Source organism: Amblyraja radiata, chromosome 1, assembly GCF_010909765.2.
Source record: "Amblyraja radiata isolate CabotCenter1 chromosome 1, sAmbRad1.1.pri, whole genome shotgun sequence".
In the NCBI taxonomy this organism is placed as follows: Eukaryota; Metazoa; Chordata; class Chondrichthyes; order Rajiformes; family Rajidae; genus Amblyraja; species Amblyraja radiata.
In genome coordinates, this window is record NC_045956.1 from 192,739,011 (window position 1) to 192,763,371 (window position 24,361).

Sequence of the window (24,361 nt, forward strand, 5' to 3'; positions counted from 1 at the left end):
AGCGAATGGTATGTTAGCTTTCATAGCAAAAGGATTTGAGTATAGGAGCAGGGAGGTTCTACTGCAGTTGTACAGGGTCTTGGTGAGACCACACCTGGAGTATTGCGTACAGTTTTGGTCTCCAAATCTGAGGAAGGACATTGTTGCCATAGAGGGAGTGCAGAGAAGGTTCACCAGACTGATTCCTGGGATGTCAGGACTGTCTTATGAAGAAAGACTGGATAGACTTGGTTTATACTCTCTAGAATTTAGGAGATTGAGAGGGGATCTTATAGAAACTTACAAAATTCTTAAGGGGTTGGACAGGCTAGATGCAGGAAGATAGCTCCCGATGATGGGGAAGTCCAGGACAAGGGGTCACAGCTTAAGGATAAGGGGGAAATCCTTTAAAACCGAGATGAGAAGAACTTTTTTCACACAGAGAGTGGTGAATCTCTGGAACTCCCTGCCACAGAGGGTAGTCGAGGCCAGTTCATTGGCTATATTTAAGAGGGAGTTAGATGTGGCCCTGGTGGCTAAGGGGATCAGAGGGTATGGAGAGAAGGCAGGTACGGGATACTGAGTTGGATGATCAGCCATGATCATATTGAATGGCGGTGCAGGCTCGAAGGGCCGAATGGCCTACTCCTGCACCTAATTTCTATGTTTCTATGTTTCTATTAATATATATTGTAAATAGCTGGGGTCCCAGCACTGAGCCTTGCGGTACCCCACTAGTCACTGGCTGCCATTGTGAAAAGGACCCGTTTACTCCTACTCTTTGCTTCCTGTTTGCCAGCCAGTTCTCTATCTGGCTTATAAATTAGCTAAAAATTGGCTAAAAATTATAAAAGGACTGGACAAGCTAGCTGCAGGAAAATGTTCCCAATGTGGGGCCAGTCCAGAACCAGGGGCCACAGTCTTAGAATAAAGGGGAGGTCATTTAAGACTGAGGTGAGAAAACACTTTTTCACCCATAGAGTTGTAAATTTATGGTATTCCCTGCCGCAGAGGGCAGTGGAGGCCAAGTCACTGGATGGATTTAAGAGAGAGTTAGATAGAGCTCTAGGGGCTAATGGAGTCACGGATTATAGGGAGAAGGCAGGCACGGGTTATTAACCATATAACCATATAACAATTTACAGCACGGAAACAGGCCATCTCGACCCTTCTAGTCCTGCCGAACACATAATCTCCCCTAGTCCCATATACCTGCGCTCAGACCATAACCCTCCATTCCTTTCCCATCCATATAACTATCCAATTTATTTTTAAATGATAAAAACGAACCTGCCTCCACCACCTTCACTGGAAGCTCATTCCACACAGCTACCACTCTCTGAGTAAAGAAGTTCCCCCTCATGTTACCCCTAAACTTCAGGCCAGTAAGGCCAAAAAGAAAACTAACAGGCCAGTAGACTCGGATGAGTCAGACCCGGAGATTACTCCACCTCAGAAAGAGGTCATGTCGGATCGGGTCGCACAATTGGAATTCCTCATGGGGAAAATGATTTTTAAAGGCACATTCCAGGAGGAGTACAGTCAGTGTTGGCCTACAGGAAAGCCAGTGCAGCTAGCAGCTAGGAGAGGTCCTGGGAAACGTTGGCCTACAGGATAGCCGGCGTCAGAAATGCCTTATGAAAGAGAATATATGGGTTGGCCTATGGGAGAGCCAGCACCAGGAATGTCTGAAGAAAGACAATATAGGCGTTGGTCTACAGGAGAACCAGCGCTAGCTGCAACCAAAAAAGGGCTGCCAGTACATGGCTCTATGGAAGAGCCTGCAAAAGGAATACCCGAAAAAGGGTTTACTACGCGTAGGCCTATGGGAGAGCCAGCACAGGAAACACCTGAAGGAGAAATACCAGGTCAACCCCACTATGAGGAGGAATTTCCAGGGCAGCAAGATTCTGATAATGAATCATATGAGGACCAAAGCCCAATAATAGAGCCCAAAGTACCAGGTCTGGCCCAAAAATTCTCAGGTCCCAGACTAAAGGGACAACCATTGGCAGAAGAAATAGCATTAACAATAAATTACTTGCTTTCCCATCAGTTGGAAGAACTGACTATGGATGAGACTGTCAAAAGATATGAAACCCCGCAGAATTGGGCACTGCTAGCAGTCCCAGCAGTAAATAATGTAATATGGGGCTATTTGGGCACCGCAGTAAGCGCACAAGAAATGAGGTTACAGCGGGTATTGAGATTACTGGGGTCAAGTATTACGGCTTTTGCTAGAAACCTGGAAGAAGAACATGTGACAACGTCACAACAGGATGTTTTGGCACTAAGCGCCTTGAGTATCTAGAAAGGCGCTATATAAATCCCATCCATTATTATTATTAATGTGTTATGCACACTTTGAAATAAACTGTATTCGTAAAAGTGCTATAAGACCTAACATACATCCTAAGTTTGCAGGGCTCTGTAAAACCATCTAATATAGAATTGCCAAACCTACTCTTTGGAGAAAATCTAGCCAAAAGGGTGAAAGTCCTGCATGAAGAAGCGAAAACCGTGGGAATGATTAAACCACCGATGTTTGGCAGATCGGTTCGAAGGCAATATCCCTATCGAAGGATAGCTGGAGCTGGTGAAGGAACAAGTCGTTTGTACCCGTATACACGTTATTGGCGCACTGCTCCAGGGCGTGGAGGTTATAATATTCCCACGAGGGTCAAGGTACAACATTTGACACCAGCAAACCCTGAGGTAGGTGGGTCTGGTCCTGGAAGAAACATATTAAGTGTTTCACATTCGCAAATTGGGGGAAGGTTACAATGCTTCCTAAAAGAATGGCGAAAAATAACATCTGATGTATTTATACTGTGCAGTATTATGGGGTTCAGATTTGAATCCTCCTACTCAACATGTACCAAAGCGAACTCATGTTTTCTCAAAAGAAGAGAATAGAAACATTCAAGCAGTGCTTGAAATATTAAGTAGGAAAGGGGTTATTGAAAAGACAGTTTACCAAAACCACCAATTTGTATCTAGCATTTTTCCTAGAGCAAAAAAGGATGGTGGTTATAGAATCATTCTTGATTTAACAAGTCTTAACCCTTTTGTACAGTATAAACATTTCAAAATGGAGACATTTGCCAATGCTATACAGCTAATTTCAAGAGAATGCTATATGGCCAGCATAGATCTGCAAGATGCATATTACTCTGTGGCTGTGCATGGTAATGATCGAAGATATCTAAAATTTAACTGGATGAATCAATAATGGCAGTTTATAACCTCAGCCCCTAGACTATTTACAAAATTGTTAAAACCAGTCCTAGCATTGCTAAGTGCCCAGGGCCATTTGGTAATGACTTATTTGGATGATATTTTAATTGTGGGTAACACTCGAGCTACAACAGAAGCATCAGTGTCAGAAGTCAAGCTCACATTTGAGAGGCTGGGTTTTGTAATACATCCAGATAAATCTATGTTGTCTCCAAATAAAACAATTGATTACTTGAGGTTCACTATTAATTCAGAACACATGATAGTGACTTTACCCAAGGATAAAAAGCTGCAGTTAATTGAGGGTTGTATTGAGGAAATATGTAATAAAATTGCTCAAATGATAAGTTCTTAAGGAACTTGTGTTAAGTTGCAAGAGAAGGGTTTGGAGTTGGGACTTTCATAAATACAGGCCTCCACAAAGAAATAAAGAACAAAGAACACACACAGGAGAACAGATGGCTTATCATAACATGGAAAGGTTGATCTGAATAGGCATATCTTTATTTATTGCTTTGAAGAAATAATCATGCTGTGAGAAGTTGTAGTTGGTTTAGGCTGCTGTTTATAATGGAAGTTGTAAATGGGATCTTTCTCCATGAAATGGGCACTATCCTTCTTCCTTTGTGACACATCTCAGAGTTTGGATGTGTCATTTAAGGCGATTTATGGTTGCCTATGGGATTGTAGGCACCAAGGGTAGATACTAGTCTGTGAGATGGTTTGTGCTGTTTAGTTGTGTTTATGTTGGGATAAGAGATAAGGCATAGGTGATGGTTGTGTGACCTTTGCAAAAGGATTTCTTATGGTTACCAGAAACTGAGAAAGTAATTCTGTTTTGATCTTTCATTTGTTGTGAGGAATGCTTTTAGTGAAGAGGCTTTTACATTCTTTTCTTCCAGAGATAGTAGGGGGAGGTTATAATACAGAATGAAATTAGACCCGAGCTTGGGAAGAAGCAATCAAGTGTGACAATTAATGGCCTTTATGTGTCTGTAGTTGGGAATTGTGTGATTAGAACTTTGTCTTTATCACTTTGTAAGAATGAGACAAAACTCATCTTTAATCTTTGTAATCCATAAGTAACTGTATTTTAACTATGTGGTTGTAAGGAAATTAATTGTGAAGTGTATTGTGTTTAATTATGATTGTAAGTATTAGACTTTGTTTAAATCGGAGTTTTAGAAATAACTTTCTCTTCCAAAAGTGAAAATATGTTTTGTATGTATGTGTTGTGTGATTGCTGTATTATGTATATATTTTGAGAATTAGCTGTATATCTGTGGTTTTGCTTTATTGAAATAAAATGATTTTGAGCAAAGAGGTTAAAGAAACCACAGAGGGGAAGAAGGTTGTAAAGGGGCTGGAAAAGGGAAAATCATGTGACTATACGTGTTGTCAATCAATGGAAAGGATTTAGTTGATTGGTTAATGCAAATAAGTTAAATGTATGGTAAACCATAATGATTGGTTAATAGTTTGCCACTCCTTTTGTACTATCCTTGTCTTTTACCTATATAATGTGTTACATTTATGCCAAAGTCAGTAATTCTTTCGACCTGCCCCAGAGTTTCTAACTCTGTGTTGGAAGGTTTAAAGAATTATCCAGCGCTGACAGAATAAAGAACTGATTTTAGCAGCAATGGTTTGACTCAAGTTTTCTTGAATTAGACTGGCAAAAAGAACTCATTTTAACAGTATCAAGCTCAGTACAGAGCATCAACCATCAGCAATTGTTGTTTCTGGTAACTGCATGGGCCTATCAAGTGGCGAGCTTACTTGGCAAACTAATCGCTTCATTTCCAGCTGTGCAGTTCGGTCCACTGCATTCATTATCAGCAACTGCGGTGAGCAAAGGTACAGGTATTGAAAAGACATTCGGGGCATTTTGATAGGCCCATGCAGTTACCAGAAACAACAATTGCTGATATACAATGGTGGCTTAAGAGTGTCTCATATGCTTCCAGGAAAATCCTGGTTGAAACACCTGCTATCATCTACAGACTGATGCAAGTGCGCTAGGTTGGGGCGCTACGGATACCATTACCAGCTGTGGAGGTAGATGGAATGTGGAAGAGGTACCTTTGCTTGAAGCACATGGAATTAATTACCTAGAATTATTAGGTACATTTTATGGGCTTAAAGCTTATTGCTCTAATGTGCAAAATCTGCATGTGCAGGTTCAGGTTGACAACACTACGGCTGTAGCATATGTCAATCACATGGGTGGATTCAAGTCAGAGTCCTGTGATAGATTGGCAAACGTTATCTGGCACTGGTGTATTATTCGAAACATTTGGCTTTCGGCAACCTACCTACCAGGTAGATTCAATATAATTGCAGACACCAGGTCACGAAAATTTAATGACAGAATGGATGTTAAATCGTGACATTTTTTAATAAAATTGTTGCAAAATTTGGAATGCCAGAAATTGACTTGTTTGCATCTAGACTGAACCACCAACTGCCTCAATATGTTTCATGGGAGCCAGATCCAGGTGCAACAGCGGTGGATGCATTCTCGCTAAATTGGGGTGGAATGTTTTTATATGCATTTCCTCCCTTTTGTCTCATTAATAGGTGTCTACAAAAGATCAAGCAGGATTCTGCTTCAGGAGTGTTGGTGGTCCCAGATTGACCTACACACCCATGGTACCCACTAAAAATGGTCACAAAACCTCTTATGGGTATTCCAAGACAAGAAAGCCTACTTGTGCACCCTGTATCTGGTGATTTTCATCCTTTACATGATCGTATTGATTTGTTGATTTGCATATTCTAAAAAGGCCATATCTCAGAAGAGGACTATCAGATCGCACTATGGATGTAATTGCAACAGCCTGGAGGGATAGTACCCAGAAGCAGTACATTTCTTACATAAAGAAATGGGAGGAGTTTTACTCAAGGCAGAATATTTCATACCACACTGCAGACATCTCAGATGTTTTAGAGTTTCTGTCAACACTCCATTTTGATTTCAATTTAAGTTATAGTGCGGTCAATACTGCAAGGAGTGGCCTTTCTGCATATTTATGGAGAGCATCAAAACAACAGGTTCTAGGATCACACCCTTTGGTCTGTAGGTACATGAAGGGAATTTTCAATTCCAAGCCTCCTAGACCCAGATATACAGAAATCTGGAATGTGAGGGATGTGCTGATGTTACTTCGGGTATGGAGTCCCGCTTCAGATTTGTCTTTAGACAAAATGACCATGAAGGTAGTCATGCTAATGGCATTAGTTTCAGCACAAAGAGTACAGACATTACATAAATTACGTATAGATAGAATGGTAATGACAGCAAATGCAATTATATTCTATATCTATGATTTACTCAAACAGAGCAGACCAGGAGTCGCAGGGTGTAAATTGGTCTTTTTGTTTTTTAAATATTTTATTTTATTAGAAGTAAGTACAATCATATGGCACCCAAGTGCCTAATATATATTTTCATAATACATTTTATGTACAGCTTCTTTTTTTTGTTATAATAAAGATGAGAATAAGAAAAGTAAATTAGATAGTAAGGATAGAAAGGCGTGAGATATATAATGTGTGAAGAAAAAGAAAAAAGACGAATGAGTGAAGAAAGTTGAGGAAAAGAAAATAGAAAAAAGAGAATAAGTCGTAATTTTTTTATTTAATAAATAAATAAATAAAAGGTAAGGAGATCATTGTTTATAATCTTAACCATCCCTCGTCCAGTCCTGAAACAGTTAATTTTTACAATTGTGTTGCACCATATGATTCCAAAAAGACGACAAATGGAGACCAACTCGTTATGAATTGGTCTGATTTATCCATTAGGAGGAATCGCAATTCCTCAAGATGTGCGGTGTCCAACATACTTGCAATCCACATTTTAAGCGTTGGTATTGATGTATTTTTCCAAAATGTAAGTATTAATTTTTTTGCTATTATTAAACCATAGTTAAAAATAAATTTTGAGATGTGTTCAATTTATTCCCATCTTCCATTACTCCAAATATAATCATTTCAGTATTAGGTTCCATTCTTATCTTGAATAATTTTGTAAATATTTCGAAAATATCACTCCAAAATCTATAAAGTTTTATGCAGGAAACAAAGGAGTGTGTTATAGTTGCGTTTTGGGATCGACATTTATCACAAATGGGGAATATATTTGGATTAAATTTGTTCAATCTTGTTTTTGAATAATATAATCTATGTAAAATTTTTAATTGAATTAGATTGTCTTACATTAATCGACCATTTGTGAATATATATCAAGTACTTTTCCCATGTAACCTGCGTAATTTTTATCATTAGTTCCCATTCCCACTCTTGTCTAAGTACCGCTGTCGATGGTAGGTCTATATTTAGAATACTATTATATAAATATGATATTAATTTTTGAGAGTCAGCTTCAATATTCATTGCTTCTTCCAATAATTCAGGAGTTATTTTTTGATTTCCTTGTATATATTTTTTCATGAAATCGCAAATCTGAAGATATTTAAAATATTGGTTGTTTTTCAGTTTAAATTTAAATTGTAATTGTTGGAATGATAGTAGGTTTCCCATTTCGTACATATCCCCGATCCTTCTAATTCCGAGACTTTCCCATTGGTTATATGTTTTATCAATAAGAGATGGTTTAAATAAAGGATTATTCGCTATTGGCATTAACAATGATAAATTTCTTAATTTTAAAGATAATTTTATTTGTTTCCAAATTCTTATTGTACCATATATAATTGGGTTCTTCTTATATATTGTGTTATTCAGTTTTTTCGGGGAGAAGAGGATCGTTCCTATATTACAAGGACGAGAATCCTCTTTCTCCATATTTATCCATTCTGTCTGTTGGGTAGAAATATCCAGCCAATAAATTATATTCTTAATATGCACTGCCCAGTAATAATACATAAAATTCGGAAGTGAAAGTCCCCCAACCTCTTTTGGTTTACATAAGTGTTTTATTGTAATTCTATGTGATCTATAGTCCCAAATAAAATTAGTAATATTAGAGCCTAATTTTTTTTTAAAGTATTTTGGTATATATACCGGTATTGACTGAAATAGGTATAGTAATTGTGGTAGGAAGATCATTTTTATTGCATTTATTCTACCTAATAATGATAAACGAAGTGTTTTCCAAAATTTAATCAGCGTATTAAGTTTATTTAATAAAGGTATAAAATTAGTGTTGAATAATAACCATATAACCATATAACAATTACAGCACGGAAACAGGCCTTCTCGACCCTTCTAGTCCGTGCCGAACACGTATTCTCCCCTAGTCCCATATACCTGCGCTCACACCATAACCATTCCTTTCCCGTCCATATAACTATCCAATTTATTTTTAAATGATAAAAACGAACCTGCCTCCACCACCTTCACTGGAAGCTCATTCCGCACAGCCACCACTCTCTGAGTAAAGAAGTTCCCCCTCATGTTACCCCTAAACATCTGTCCCTTAATTCTCAAGTCATGTCCCCTTGTTTGAATCTTCCCTACTCTCAGTGGGAAAAGCTTATCCACGTCAACTCTGTCTATCCCTCTCATCATTTTAAAGACCTCTATCAAGTCCCCCATTAACCTTCTGCGCTCCAAAGAATAAAGCCCTAACTTGTTCAACCTTTCTCTGTAACTTAGTTGCTGAAACCCAGGCAACATTCTAGTAAATCTCCTCTGTACTCTCTCTATTTTGTTGACATCCTTCCTATAATTAGGCCACCAAAATTGTACACCATACTCCAGAATTGGCCTCACCATTGCCTTGTACAATTTTAACATTACATCCCAACTTCTATACTCAGGAGAGGCCCAGGGAGCCGTTGGTGCGAGGGGAGGAGTACCTGCGCTATAAGTATAAAATACATCGCGGGGCTTGCTTTCACAGAGGCCCAGGGAGCCGTTGGTGCGAGGGGAAGAGTACCTGCGCTGTAAGTATAAAATACATTGCGGGGCTTGCTTTCACAGAGGCCCAGGGACCTGACACCAAAATCGGCAACGTTCCAGAGAAGGAGTCTGGTGGAAGCCTCTGATTGGTGGAAGAGGACCAGAGGAAGCAGTTGATTGGGTGCAACCCCGGGTTTACATTTTTACATTTCTGCCTTCAGGTTAAGGATTCTGGGAGTTGAGTGTACAGTATTTATTAGTATTTATTAGTAAAGTTTAAAGGATAAAGTTTTGTGTTTTTTTAATATTTAATATAGAGTTAATTTGGGAGTAAGATATGTCAGTGGAGATTGGCCCCGTGGTTTGCTCAGCCTGCAACATGTGGGAGATCAGGGATATGGTCGGTGTCCCTGGTGACTACGTTTGCAGGAAGTGTGTACAGCTGCAGCTCCTGGCAGACCGCATTGAACGATTGGAACTGCGGCTGGATTCATACTGGAGCATCCACGATGCTGAGAAAGTCGTGGATAGCACGTACAGCGAGTTGGTCACACCGCAGGTAAAAGGTAAGAGGACAGAGAGGGAACGGGTGGCCAATAGCCAGCAAAGCAGTAGGCAGGTAGTGCAGGAGTCCCCTGCGTTCATCTCCCTCCTAAACAGGTATACCATTTTGGATACTGTTGAGGGAGATGGCTCATCAGAAAAATGCAGCAGCAGCCAAGTTCATACAATACAATACAATACAAATTTATTGTCATTTGAGCCTCAGTGAGACTCAAACGAAATTTCGTTTACACAGCCATACAAATAAAGACAATGTCCTACAGACATACACACAATTAAATTCACACAAACATCCATAACAGTGAACCCACTGTGATGGAAGGCAAAGTATTTTCTCTCCCCTGCTCTCAATTTCTCTCCCGATGTCCAAGCCCCAGGCGGGTGATGATAAGTCCCACGGCCATTTTAGGCCGCGCGGGGCGATTTACGGCCCCGCTCCCGTTCTGAAAGTACAAGGTTGGAACCCCCACGGGCGATGGTGAGTCCCACGGCCATGAAGCCGCGCCAGGTGATGTATGGTCCCGGTCCGTGTCGTTCCAACCCCGCGACACGGGCTGGAGAAGTCGCGTTGCGGGAGCTCCGGGAAGCGGTCTCTCTCTCCCCCCGGACCCGCGAGCTCCCAATGTCCCGGTCCACCGGACCTGCGGCTGCGTTGCAGGAGTCGAGTCGCAGCAGCAGCGAGTCACCACCGCTCCCCACGTTCCGAGGCCGGCCAGCCCCACGATGGTGATTTGTCCGCTGCTCCGCAGTCTCCCGAGCCCCCGGGTCGTTCAGGTTGGAGGCCGCTCCACGGTGCTAGGCCCCAACGACAACGGAGACCCGACAGGGAAAAGGTCGGGTCTCCCAGACAGGGAAGAGATTTTAAATAGTTTCCCCCTGCCCCCCCCCCCCGCCCCCCACATATACACATTTAAAACTAGTATTAAAAAACACCAAACACTACATTTAACTAGACAAAAAAAAAAAAAAAAGACAGACAGGCTGTAGGGGCCGCTGCAACGTGTGAGTCTCCGCCATGGCACCATGGGTGGCTCTGCGGCACATGAGGGGGGGGGGAAGAGTGGAAGGGCAATAGTAATAGGGGATTCAATTGTCAGGGGAATAGATAGGCGTTTCTGCGGCTGCAAACGAGACTCCAGGATGGTATGTTGCCTCCCTGGTGCAAGGGTCAGGGATGTCACTGAACGGCTGCAGAACATTCTGGAGGGGGAGGGTGAACAGCCAGTTGTCGTGGTGCATATTGGCACCAACGATATAGGTAGAAAAAGGGATGAGGTCCTACAAGATGAATTTAGGGAGCCAGGAGATAAACTTAAAAGTAGGACCTCAAAGGAAATAATCTCTGGATTATTACCAGTACCACGGGCCAGTCAGAGTAGAAATAGGAGGATATTGCAGATGAATACGTGGCTTGAAAAATGGTGCAAGGGGGAGGGATTCAAATTTTTAGGGCATTGGAACCAGTTCTGGGGGAGGTGGGACCAGTACAAACAGGATGGTCTGCACCTGGGCTGGAATGGAACCAATGTCCTTGGGGGAGTGTTTGCTAGTGCTGTCGGGGAGGATTTAAACGAATGTGGCAGGGGGATGGGTACAAGAGCAGAGAGGCAGGGGGGTGTAAAATTAGGGTAGAAGCAATAGGTAGCAAGGTGAAAAGTAAAAGTGGCAGGCAGACAAAACCAGGGCAAAAATCAAAAAGGGCCACTTTTCAACATAATTGTATAAGGGGTAAGAGCGTTGTAAAAACAAGCCTGAAGGCTTTGTGTCTCAATGCAAGGAGTATTCGTAATAAGGTGGACGAGTTGAACGTGCAGATAGCCATTAATGATTATGATATAGTTGGGATCACGGAGTCATGGCTCCAGGGTGACCAAGGCTGGGAGCTGAACATCCAGGGATATTCAATATTCAGGTGGGATAGAGAGAAAGGAAAAGGAGGTGGGGTAGCGTTGCTGGTTAGAGAGGAGATTAACGCAATGTAAAGGAAGGACATTAGTTTGGAGGATGTGGAATCGGTATGGGTAGAGCTGCGAAACACTAAGGGGCAGAAAACGCTGGTGGGTGTTGTGTACAGGCCACCTAACAGTAGTAGTGAAGTTGGAGATGGTATCAAACAGGAAATTAGAAATGCGTGCGACAAAGGCAAACCCGTTATAATGGGTGACTTCAATCTACATATAGATTGGGTGAATCAAATTGGCAGGGGTGCTGAGGAAGAGGATTTTTTGGAATGTATGCGGGATAGTTATCTAAATCAACATGTAGAGGAACCAACGAGAGAGCAGGCTATTTTAGACTGGGTATTGAGTAATGAGGAAGGGTTAGTTAGCAGTCTTGTTGTACGTGCCCCCTTGGGCAAGAGTGACCATAATATGGTTGAGTTCTTCATTAGGATGGAGAGTGACATTGTTAATTCAGAAACAATGGTTCTGAACTTAAAGAAAGGTAACTTTGAGGGTATGAGACGTGAATTGGCCAAGATTGACTGGCAATTAATTCTAGAAGGGTTGACGATGGATATGCAATGGAAGACATTTAAAGACTGCATGGATGAACTACAAAAATTGTTCATCCCAGTTTGGCAAAAGAATAAATCAGGGAAGGTAGTGCATCCGTGGATAACAAGGGAAATCAGGGATAGTATCAAAGCGAAGGATGATGCGTACAAATTAGCCAGAAAAAGCAGCATACCAGAGGACTGGGAGAAATTCAGAGACCAGCAGAGGAGGACAAAGGGCTTAATTAGGAAAGGAAAAATAGATTATGAAAGAAAACTGGCAGGGAACATAAAAACTGACTGCAAAGGTTTTTATAGATATGTGAAAAGAAAGAGATTAGTTAAAACAAATGTAGGTCCCTTGCAGTCAGAAACAGGTGAGTTGATCATGGGGAACAAGGATATGGCGGACCAATTGAATAACTACTTTGGTTCCGTCTTCACTAAGCAAGACATAAATAATCTGCCGGAAATAGCAGGTCAAAGGAGTTGGAGGAATTGAGTGAAATCCAGGTTAGTCGGGAAGTGGTGTTGGGTAAATTGAATGGATTAAAGGCCGATAAATCCCCAGGGCCAGATAGGCTGCATCCCAGAGTACTTAAGGAAGTAGCTCCAGAAATAGTGGATGCATTAGTAATAATCTTTCAAAACTCTTTAGATTCTGGAGTAGTTCTTGAGGATTGGCGGGTAGCAAACGTAACCCCACTTTTTAAGAAGGGAGGGAGAGAGAAAACGGGGAATTACAGACCAGTTAGTCTAACATCGGTAGTGGGGAAACTGCTAGAGTCAGTTATTAAAGATGGGATAGCAGCACATTTGGAAAGTGGTGAAATCATTGGACAAAGTCAGCATGGATTTACGAAAGGTAAATCATGTCTGACGAATCTTATAGAGTTTTTCGTGGATGTAACTAGTAGCGTGGATAGGGGAGAACCAGTGGATGTGGTGTATCTGGACTTCCAGAAGGCTTTCGACAAGGTCCCACATAAGAGATTAGTATACAAACTTAAAGCACACGGCATTGGGGGTTCAGTATTAATGTGGATAGAGAACTGGCTGACAAACAGGAAGCAAAGAGTAGGAGTAAACGGGTCCTTTTCACAATGGCGGGCAGTGACTAGTGGGGTACCGCAAGGCTCAGTGCTGGGACCCCAGCTATTTACAATATATATTAATGATCTGGATGAGGGAATTGAAGGCAATATCTCCAAATTTGCGGATGACACTAAGCTGGGGGGCAGTGTTAGCTGTGAGGAGGATGCTAGGAAACTGCAAGGTGACTTGGATAGGCTGGGTGAGTGGGCAAATGTTTGGCAGATGCAGTATAATGTGGATAAATGTGAGGTTATCCATTTTCGTGGCAAAAACAGGAAAGCAGACTATTATCTAAATGGTGGCCGATTAGCAAAAGGGGAGATGCAGCGAGACCTGGGTGTCATGGTACACCAGTCATTGAAAGTAGGCATGCAGGTGCAGCAGGCAGTGAAGAAAGCGAATGGTATGTTAGCTTTCATAGCAAAAGGATTTGAGTATAGGAGCAGGGAGGTTCTACTGGAGTTGTACAGTGTCTTGGTGAGACCACACCTGGAGTATTGCGTACAGTTTTGGTCTCCAAATCTGAGGAAGGACATTATTGCCATAGAGGGAGTGCAGAGAAGGTTCATCAGACTGATTCCTGGGATGTCAGGACTGTCTTATGAAGAAAGACTGGATAGACTTGGTTTATACTCTCTAGAATTTAGGAGATTGAGAGGGGATCTTATAGAAACTTACAAAATTCTTAAGGGGTTGGACAGGCTAGATGCAGGAAGATTGCTCCCGATGTTGGGGAAGTCCAGGACAAGGGGTCACAGCTTAAGGATAAGGGGGAAATCCTTTAAAACCGAGATGAGAAGAACTTTTTTCACACAGAGAGTAGTGAATCTCTGGAACTCTCTACCACAGAGGGTAGTCGAGGCCAGTTCATTGGCTATATTTAAGAGGGAGTTAGATGTGGCCCTTGTGGCTAAGGGGATCAGAGGGTATGGAGAGAAGGCAGGTACGGGATACTGAGTTGGATGATCAGCCATGATCATATTGAATGGCGGTGCAGGCTCGAAGGGCCGAATGGCCTACTCCTGCACCTAATTTCTATGTTTCTATGTTTCTATTTAGTATTTGTAAGCATTGTTAATTAAGATGAAAATAACAAATAAATGCATCTACACCTGTCGTATTTACCAGCGTGGATAGAGCAGCAAGATGGAGTTAGTGCTCATTACAGATGAGATTAATTATGGATACTGAACTTCAGTTAACCCTTTATAGTGAAACATTTGAACTAATAAGATGGGATTCTTTATGTTACATCATATCAAATGTAAAACATTAGTCAGATTTAATGAGATCATGTCACTGCTTATTCACTGACCAGACTGATAATATCACTACTAAAATATAGAAATATAGAAACATAGAAAATAGGTGCAGGAAGAGGCTATTCGGCTCTTCGAGCCAGCACCGCCATTTATTCTGATCATGGCTGATCGTCCCCAATCAATAACCCGTGCCTGCCTTCTCCCCATATCACTTGATTCCTCTAGCCCCTAGAGCTCTATCTAACTCTCTCTTAAATCCATCCAGTGATTTGGCCTCCACTGCCCTATGTGGCAGGGAATTCCACAAATTCACAAATCTCTGGGTGAAAAAGTTTTTTCTCACCTCCGTCTTAAATGGCTTCTCCTTTATTCTAAGACTGTGGCCCCTGGTTCTGGACTCGCCCAACATTGGGAACATTTTTCCTGCATCTAGCTTGACCAGTCCTTTTATAATTTTACTAGACTAAGTGGGACCAAGTATCACCCAACGCAATATTCCACCTTCAATATTTCCTCATATGACAGTCCCGCCTAGCCTTTCCTCATACGACAGTGCCGCCTAGTCTTTTCAATCTTTCCTCACATGACAGTCCCGCCTGTAGATCAGTGCATGCTCCTTTAACATAGTGACCTCACCACTACTAACCACTCCCCATTATCTTCTGTATAACTGTAGCCTCCCCACGTCCCTCTCGCTCTCTAGCTCCAGTGACAGACCACGGACAACTAGGGCACAGTGTGTGTTTTATACCAGTGTCTGTAATAAAAACATGTAGTGAAGACCACACGTGTTTGGAAATCATTACATGGTGTCAAGAAGTCGTACTTCGCGCCTCCTGTCTATCGTTTTTTTTTTTGCTTTCCCCCAGTTCCAATTTCCCTTTTATTTGCCATGGCTAACTCGTGTCGTAAACCTGACATGCTGGTGTTTGACTCAGACATCGTGCACCGTTGGGCGGTCTTCAAACGCGATTTCGAGCATTACATCGCGATCGCCCATGCCAATGCCACCCCGGAGGTGCGGGCACATCTGCTACTTAACCTGGCTGGCCCGGAGGCCATGGAACGTTCGGAATCGTTCGAGTACGGCGCTGGTGAGGATGCTGAGGACCCGGTATGTCTTTTGGCTAAATTCACCGCGCTCTGTGACATTCCTACTAATTGCATCATTGAGCGGTTTAAGTTTTTCACCAGACGCCAAAACCCCGGGGAGCACATCGATTATTTCATTGCCTCGTTGCGTCACCTGGCTCGGCGTTGCCGCCTTGACACGGTGACCCCCGACCAAATGATCAGGGATGTCCTGTTTCACGGTCCAAGTGGTCCAGTGCGGAGTGGAGGGCCAGCGATATCGCATCCACCGTTGATCTGTTGTGGCGGTACGCTAACTGCAGTGGGTCCAGGTTTTTGTCGAGGTAGGAGTTGATTTGCTCCATGATCAACCTCTCAAAGCACTTCATCACCACCGGCGTTAGTGCCACTGGTCGATAGTCATTGAGGCACGTCACCTTACTCTTCTTGGGCACCGGTATAATTAATGCCCTTTTAAAGCAGGTGGGGACCTCAGACCTCAGAAGTGAGAGGTTGAAAATGTCCGTAAAAACTCCCGCCAGTTGGTCCGCACAGGTTTTTAGAACACGACCGGGTATACCATCAGGACCAGGTGCTTTTCGGAGGTTCACCCTTCTGAAGGATTTCCTGACATCGGCCTCTGTGACCGAGACTGAAATACCATCACAGCGAATGGGGGATCGGGAAGGCACATCAGTATTCTCCCTGTCAAAGCGTGCGTAAAACGCATTGAGCTCGTCAGGGAGTGATGTTACACCGACATTCGAGCTGCCTCCTGGTTTTGCCTTGTAGGAGGTGATTGCATTCAGGCCCTGCCACAGCTGCCGAACATCTGTCTCGTCCTCCAGTTTGGAGCAGAATTCCCTTTTGGCCTTTTTGATGGCCTTACCAAGGTCGTATCTGGTCTTCATGTAGGCCACTGTATCATTGGAGGTGTAATTCAGTAATTCAAAATTCATCAAACTAAGGTCTATTACTATCTAAATGGCGTCAAGTTGGGAAAAGGGGAAGTACAGCAGGATCTGGGGGTCCTTGTACATCAGTCTATAAAAGTAAGCATGCAGGTACAGCAGGCAGTGAAGAAAGCGAATGGCATGTTGGTCTTTATAACAAGAGCAGTCGAGTATAGGAGCAAAGAGGTTCTTCTGCAGTTGTACAGCACCCTAGTGAGACCACACCTGGCGTATAGTGTGTCGTTTTGGTCCCCTCATTTGAGGAAGGGCATTCTTGCTATTGAGGGAGTGCAGCGTAGGTTTACAAGATTAATTCCCGGGATGGCGGGACTGTCATATGCTGAGAGAATGGAGCAGCTAAGAGACAGGGACAGAGAGAGAGACAGGGACAGAGAGAGACAGAGAAAGATAAATGAAAAAAGTTAACATAATTAAACATTTATTAAGAAGGGTTCACTTCTTAATAAACAGATAACTCACAAAGCGGATTGGTAGTTCGAAACTTTACTAATCATCGGCCGATGGAAGTGGCAAGGAAAGCCCCAGCCAAGTGAGCAACACAGGACCTTGGCTGTCCTCTCTCCACTTCCCTGAACACAGAATTACATGGTATTACTAGACTAAGTGGGACCCTTTGGGTCCCAGCATCACACGGGAGGGCTGGTCCCCCGACGCAATATTCCACCTCTCCACCAATTCCAATATTGGTTGTCAGTGGGGGGGGGGGGGGGGGGGGGGCGGGGGCTTTCTGGAGCGCTAGTATGGGTGTTGTGGGCTGAAGGGACTGGTTTCCAGAGAGCTAGTATGGACATTGTGGGCCGAATGGATTATTGGGCGGGCGGCTCAGTCACTCAAGCCTGTTGTACTGGCAGCTCACTCACGACTGGTGGGCTGGCAGTTGACTCACAGCTATTCCTTGAAATTCAAGCAGGGTGCAAAGCCACCAAATTCAAGTGCAGTTTCTTACCATTTCAAGCAGGATGCAAGGCCACCAAATTCAAGTGCAGTTTCATACCATTTCAAGCAGGGTGCAAGGCCACTAAAGACAGCGAGTCGTGACCTCTACCTCCTCCATCTTGCAGAGACTGAGCCACGCCCACAGTTCTGGGTTTTATAGTCCCCCCCCCCTTCCACCAGAAGGGGCGTGGTCTTCATGACGTGATTGACAGGAGAGAGAATCTCAACATTTTTTAAACGCTAATAACTCTTTTATTTTTCATCGATGGGAAAATCCTCGGCACCTGATGAGCGAAGGGGGACTCTGAGTAAGATGGCCAAATATCACAGGCGTACGTGGTAGCGTTTTTTCTAAAATCAATATAAAACGCAAACAGGATGTGGTCAAGATCAGACTTTTAGTAATACAGATATACTGTTCTTTTGTCACCTAAGCACATTTCAAAGACATTATGGTCAGAGGTACAGAAATTACACATTACTACAGGATGCTTCTGAGTTGTCTCGTCAATCATCAGTTGCATCAAAGGCATCTTATCATGCGGTACAACAACTTACATATCAAAGGCATCAGTCACAACATACCTCAAAGGCATCGGATATTGTCTCAATACCCCTTACTGGGATTCATCTGGGCTTCCTCTCTCGTCAAATGGTAGACGCTTTTCAAAGTCACCGGTCATTATCTCAATATACAGCAAACGGAGGCAAGCGTCGACTTGCCTTTCTGTATCAATCTACTGGAGAAAAGCCTGCTTTGAGACTAAATATAAGTTGTAAGTTGACCCAGGAATCCATTTAATAATTTCTTATATTTTTAACATCATTCAGCCTTATCATTCCCTCCTATTTATCAATTTTTTAAATAACAATTACAGTCCTTGCTGAGTACATGAGAAAAACCTTAAGCATGGCAAGACAAATTAAAAGTACAGTTAGTAATACAATCAATCCATAGTGGACAACAGTCCGCCAAGTCTTTCCAAACATTGTAAATGGCCACCAACCTCCCCCGGAGCTATAACCATGAAATTCAGCTCCTACCTTCCTTATTTTAGCCACTTCCATTCTGATATGGGCAGCCAAGTTGGTAAAGTTGGAGAAAGCATCGGAAATAAGAGTACAACATTCCTGATCGATTATTGCACACGTCCCTCCTTTTTCTGCTAGGATAACATCTAAGGCCATTCTGTGTTGTAATACTACAGTTCTCATTGCTACCATCTCAGCTGTTACCCCTCCTATTTCCTCCTGGGTTGCACACAAGTAGACGGCAGTGGCATTAGCAAGTGTCTCTATAGCGGAGACCATTTTAATTAGTTCCTGTGACACCATTATACTACCATAGATGGGAAAAGGATCATAAAAATTGCTCAGCCTTCACTTAGAACTCCCCATGTGCTGGTTCATGCTTCTCATGTGTGGCACCACATATGCAACATAACAATACCCTGTCACAAACGTACTGTTTCCCAAAAATACACCAGTGCCTTGGTTGTGGCAAAAACAGGTAGTATTAACTGGCCTTTGCAGATCTCTTACTATCTGTAGTTGGGGTATATCTGCTGCGCTTGTCATGTTTAATTCCAATCTTGTTTAAAGGGAGGGGTGTACCATCTTTTAAATGTGGCCTAGTCCTCAAGTTTGCCATTCTGAAGGAAGGGAACGAGTGGAGGAGGGTCAGGGCGGTGAGTACTTAAATCGGGCACGGGGCTTGTTTTCACAGAGGCCCGGGACCGTTGGAGCGAGTGGAGGAGGGTCAGGGCGGTGAGTACTTAAATCGGGCGCGGGGCTTGTTTTCACAGAGGCCCGGGACCGTTGGAGCGAGTGGAGGAGGGCGCGGGGCTTGTTTTCACAGAGGCCCAGGACCGTTGGAGCGAGTGGAGGACAGTCGGGGCTTGTTTTCACAGAGGCCCAGGACCGTTGGAGACAGTGGAGGAGGGTCGGGGCTTGTTTTCACAGAGGCCCAGGACCGTTGGAGACAGTGGAGGAGGGTCGAGGCTTTTACCAAATCCCGTAACATTCCACACTCCATAGGGAGGGTTTCTGGTGGAAGCCGCTGATTGGTGGAAGCAGACTAGAGGAAGCAGCTGATTGGGTGCAACCTCAGGTTAGCATTTCTGCTTTCTGGTTAAAGGTACAGTGCATTAGTAAAGGTACAGTGAGCTAAGGATACAGTGGGCTAAAGGTACAGTGCTTTTTGTTTATATAATAAAGGTGCAGTTTAAAGGGCAAGAGGGAGCAGCTGTTTGTGTCAGATACCTGCTGATTTCTCCCAGCAGTTTATATTGTATTATACTTGTATCGGATCCAGGGTAAGGCGAGAGAATGACAGTCAGAGCAGTGTACTGTTCTGGATGTCAGATGTGGGAGGTCATAGTGTCGGATAGCCCTCCAGTCGTCCACATCTGCACCAGGTGCGTCGAGATGGGGCTCCTAAGGGACCGTATTAGGTTCCTGGAGCAGCAGCTTGATGACCTCTGTCTGGTCAGGGAGAGTGACGAGGTCATAGAGAGGAGTTATAGGGAGGTGGTCACTCCAAAACCACGGGAGAGAGATGTGGGTCACGCTAAGGAAGGGCAAGGGGCAGAGGCAGGAACGAGGGGGTACTCCAATGTCGGTACACCTTGCAAATAAGTACTCCTGTTTGAGTACGGATGAGGATGACCGCCTACCCGGGTTAAGCAACAGCGGACGGGCCTCCAGCACAGAGACCGGCCCTGTTGCTCCGAAAGGTAGGGAAAAAAGAAGAGGGCAATAGTAATTGGGGACTCTATTGTTAGGGGGTCGGATAGGCGTTTCTGTGGACGCAGTCGGGAGACCAGGATGGTGGTCTGCCTCCCTGGTGCCAAGGTCTCGGACGTGTCTCAACGCATCCAAGATATCCTGAAATCAGAGGGAGAGGAGCCTGAGGTCGTGGTACATATTGGTACAAATGACATAGGCAAAAAAAGTGAAGAGGTCCTGAAGGGAGGATTTAGGGAGTTGGGAGGAGAGTTAAGGAAAAGGACCAAAAAGGTAACAATCTCAGGATTACTGCCTGTACCACGCGACAGTGAGAGTAGGAATGGAGCGAGGTGGAGGTTAAATGCGTGGCTGAAAGACTGGTGCAGAGGGCAGGGATTCAAGTTTCTGGATCATTGGGACTTCTTTTGGGGAAGGTGGGACCTGTACAGAAAGGATGGGTTGCACTTGAACCCGAGGGGGACCAATATCCTGGCGGGGAAATTTGCAAAGGTCACTGGGGAGACTTTAAACTAGAATGGTTGGGGCGAGGGACTCAAATAGAGAAAGCTAGTAGACAGAATGGGAGGCACGAAGCAGAAAAGGGAAGCACTCGGACACAAGAGGAGAAAGAAAAAAAGGAAATAAACAGAAGAAGAGACGGGGGGTTTCTTAAATGTGCATATTTTAATGCTAGGAGCATTGTAAGAAAGGTGGATGAGCTTAGAGCCTGGATAGACACCTGGAAGTATGATGTTGTGGCGATCAGTGAAACATGGTTGCAGGAAGGCTGTGATTGGAAACTAAATATTCCAGGATTTCGTTGCTTCAGGTGTGATAGAATTGGAGGGGCAAGAGGTGGAGGTGTGGCATTGCTAGTCAGGGAAGATATTACAGCAGTGCTTTGGCAGGATAGATTGGAGGGCTCATCTAGGGAGGCTATTTGGGTGGAACTGAGAAGTGGGAAAGGTGTAGCAACACTTATAGGGGTGTATTATAGACCGCCAAATGGGGAACGAGAATTGGAAGAGCAAATATGTAAGGAGATAGCAGATATTAGTAGTAAGCACAAGGTAGTGATTGTGTGAGATTTCAACTTTCCACACTGGGAAACACATTCTGTAAATGGGCTGGATGGTTTGGAGTTTGTAAAATGTGTGCAGGATAGTTTTTTGCAGCAATACATAGAGGTACCTACTAGAGGAGGGGCAGTGCTGGACCTCCTGTTAGGAAATGAGACGGGACAGGTGGCGGAGGTATGCGTTGGGGAGCACTTCGGGTCCAGTGATCACAATACCATTAGTTTCAATATAATTATGGAGAAGGTCAGAACTGGACCTAGGGTTGAGATTTTTGATTGGAGAAAGGCTAAATTTGATGAGATGCGAGATGATTTAAAAGGAGTGGACTGGGACATTTTGTTTTATGGGAAAGATGTAGAAGAGAAATGGTGGACATTTAAAGGGAAAATTTTAAGAGTACAGAATCTTTATGTTCCTATTCGGTTGAAAGGAAAGTAAAAATTGGAAAGAGCCCTGGTTTTCAAGGGAAATTGGACATCTTGTTCGGAAAAAGAGGGAGATCTACAATAATTATAGGCAGCATGAAGTAAATGAGGTGCTTGTGGAGTATAAGGAATGTAAAAAGAATCTTAAGAAATAAATTAGAAAAGCTAAAAGAAGATATGAGGTTGCTTTGGCAAGTAAGGTGAAAGTAAATCCAAAGGGTTTCTACAGCTATATTAATAGCAAAAGGATAACGAGGGATACAATTGGTCCATTGGAGAAACAGAGTGGGCAGCTATCTGCAGAGCCAAAAGAGATGGGGGAGATATTGAACAATTAATTTTCTTCGGTATTCACCAAGGAGAAGGATATTGAATTATGTGAGGTAAGGGAAACGAGTAGAGTAGTTATGGATACTATGAGTTTCAAAGTAAAAGAAGTACTGACACTTTGGAAAAATATAAAAGTGGATAAGTCTCCAGGTCCTGGCAGGATATTCCCTAGGACATTGAGGGAAGTTAGTGTAGAAATAGCCGGGGCTATGACAGAAATATTTCAAATGTCATTAGAAACGGGAATAGTCCCCGAGGATTGGCGTACTGCGCATGTTGTTCCATTGTTTAAAAAGGGTTCTAAGAGTAAACCTAGCAATTATAGACCTGTTAGTTTGACTTCAGTGGTGGGCAAATTAATGGAAAAGATACTTAGAGATGGAGTTTAATGCTGATAAATGTGAGGTGCTGCATCTTGGCAGGACAAATCAAAATAGGACGTACATGATAAATGGTAGGGAATTGAAGAATACAGTTGAACAGAGGGATTTGGGAATAACCGTGCATAGTTCCTTGAAGGTGGAATCTCATATAGATAGGGTGGTAAAGAAAGCTTTTGGTATGCTAGCCTTTATAAATCAGAGCATTGAGTATAGAAGCTGCGATGTAATGTTAAAATTGTACAAGGCATTGGTGAGACCAAATCTGGAGTATGGTGTACAATTTTGGTCGCCCAATTATAGGAAGGATGTCAACAAAATAGAGAGAGTACAGAGGAGATTTACTAGAATGTTGCACGGGTTTCAACAACTAAGTTACAGAGATAGGTTGAATAAGTTAGGTCTTTATTCTCTGGAGCGCAGAAGGTTAAGGGGGGACTTGATAGAGGTCTTTAAAATGATGAGAGGGATAGACAGAGTTAACGTGATAATAGGGAAGATTCAAACAAGAGGACATGACTTCAGAATTAAGGGACAGAAGTTTAGGGGTAACATGAGGGGGAACTTCTTTACTCAGAGAGTGGTAGCGGTGTGGAATGAGCTTCCAGTGGAAGTGGTGGCGGCAGGTTCGTTGGTATCATTTAAAAATAAATTGGATAGGCATATGGATGAGAAGGGAATGGAGGGTTATGGTATGAGTGCAGGCAGGTGGGACTAAGGGAAAAAAGTTGTTCGGCACGGACTTGTAGGGCCGAGATGGCCTGTTTCCGTGCTGTAATTGTTATATGGTTATATGGTTATAAGTCCAGTCCATGGTGGCCAATCCCAGAATAAAAGGAGGGTCACTAGCCCCATTGTCCTTTCTTGTTTCCCCGAACTGTTCAGTCATGCAGATGTATCCAACGAGATTAATCTTCAATCTTCACGGTGGTTTATGTTGTTGGTCGCACTTGGTTGTTCTTCTCAATTTGTTCTTGTCCCAGCCGTCCACCATGTAGCCTTTATGCAGGGCTCGAAATTAACGGTTGCCCGGGTGCCACTGACCACTCAAAGCACCACCGCGCAACCTAAATACCGACTCATTTTGCCCGGCTTGGCAACCAGATACTGGTTTGTACCAAAGAAAGACACAAAAAACTGGAGTAACTCCGTGGGTCAGGCAGCATCTCTGGAGAAAAGGAACGCGACGTTTTGTGTCGGCGGTGACGGCAGTAATGCGTGGGAAAGATACTAGGTGCGGGGTGATGAATGGTCGCAGCGAATGACGGGCCCCGAACAGCAGCAGCAGCGGCCGCGACAGCGGCTCCAACTCCTCCTCCTCCCGCGCCCTGCCTGCTCTGATAAGGGCCTCTGCTTGCAAATCCGCTAACGGCGCTTTAAAAAAACAACCTCCCGCACGCTGAGACCGGGAGGAGGGCGGGAGGGGGAGGCCTCGGCGTGCGGGAGGGTTTTTTTAAAAAGAGGTTATCGCCGTTAGCGGGTTTGCAAGCAGCGGCCGCTATCAGGGAGGAGGAGGAGATGGAGCCGCTGCTGCTCCTGTGCGGGGCCCGTCATTCGCTTCGACACTTCTGAAGCAGCTGCACCAGAGATCCTATAGCTATAGGATATTTGAGCTGCACTGCTCGGCCCCGCACTTTGCTGTTATCTGGCGGAGGGAGGCGGTGGCGAGGAGTTCCCAACGGCCAAGGCAGCGGGGCGATGTCCGAGGAGCGCTGACCTTCCTTCCTCCCCACCTCACCCCCCTTCTCTCTCTCTCGTACGCCCTCTCCCCCCCCCCCCCCCTTAACCTGGGACCCCTCATCTCCATCCCGCACTGATCCCCATTCCTGCCTATATTCAGTCCTCACTGACATCCCCTGTGCTCCCCTCCCCATCTCCCCCACCAATCTATTCATCCTGCGCTTATCACCCTATCCACCTCGCATTAATTCTCCTGC

General features: G+C 43.9%; 1 long non-coding RNA gene across 1 annotated transcript; it reads left to right on the top strand.

Annotated features, from left to right (window-relative positions):
- Nucleotides 1-4,779: 4,779 nt before the first annotated feature.
- Nucleotides 4,780-21,543, top strand: LOC116983114. Its single transcript, XR_004414612.1, has 3 exons — nucleotides 4,780-4,913; nucleotides 9,374-9,379; nucleotides 21,533-21,543. It is a non-coding gene; the product is annotated as an uncharacterized LOC116983114 (long non-coding RNA).
- Nucleotides 21,544-24,361: the final 2,818 nt, after the last annotated feature.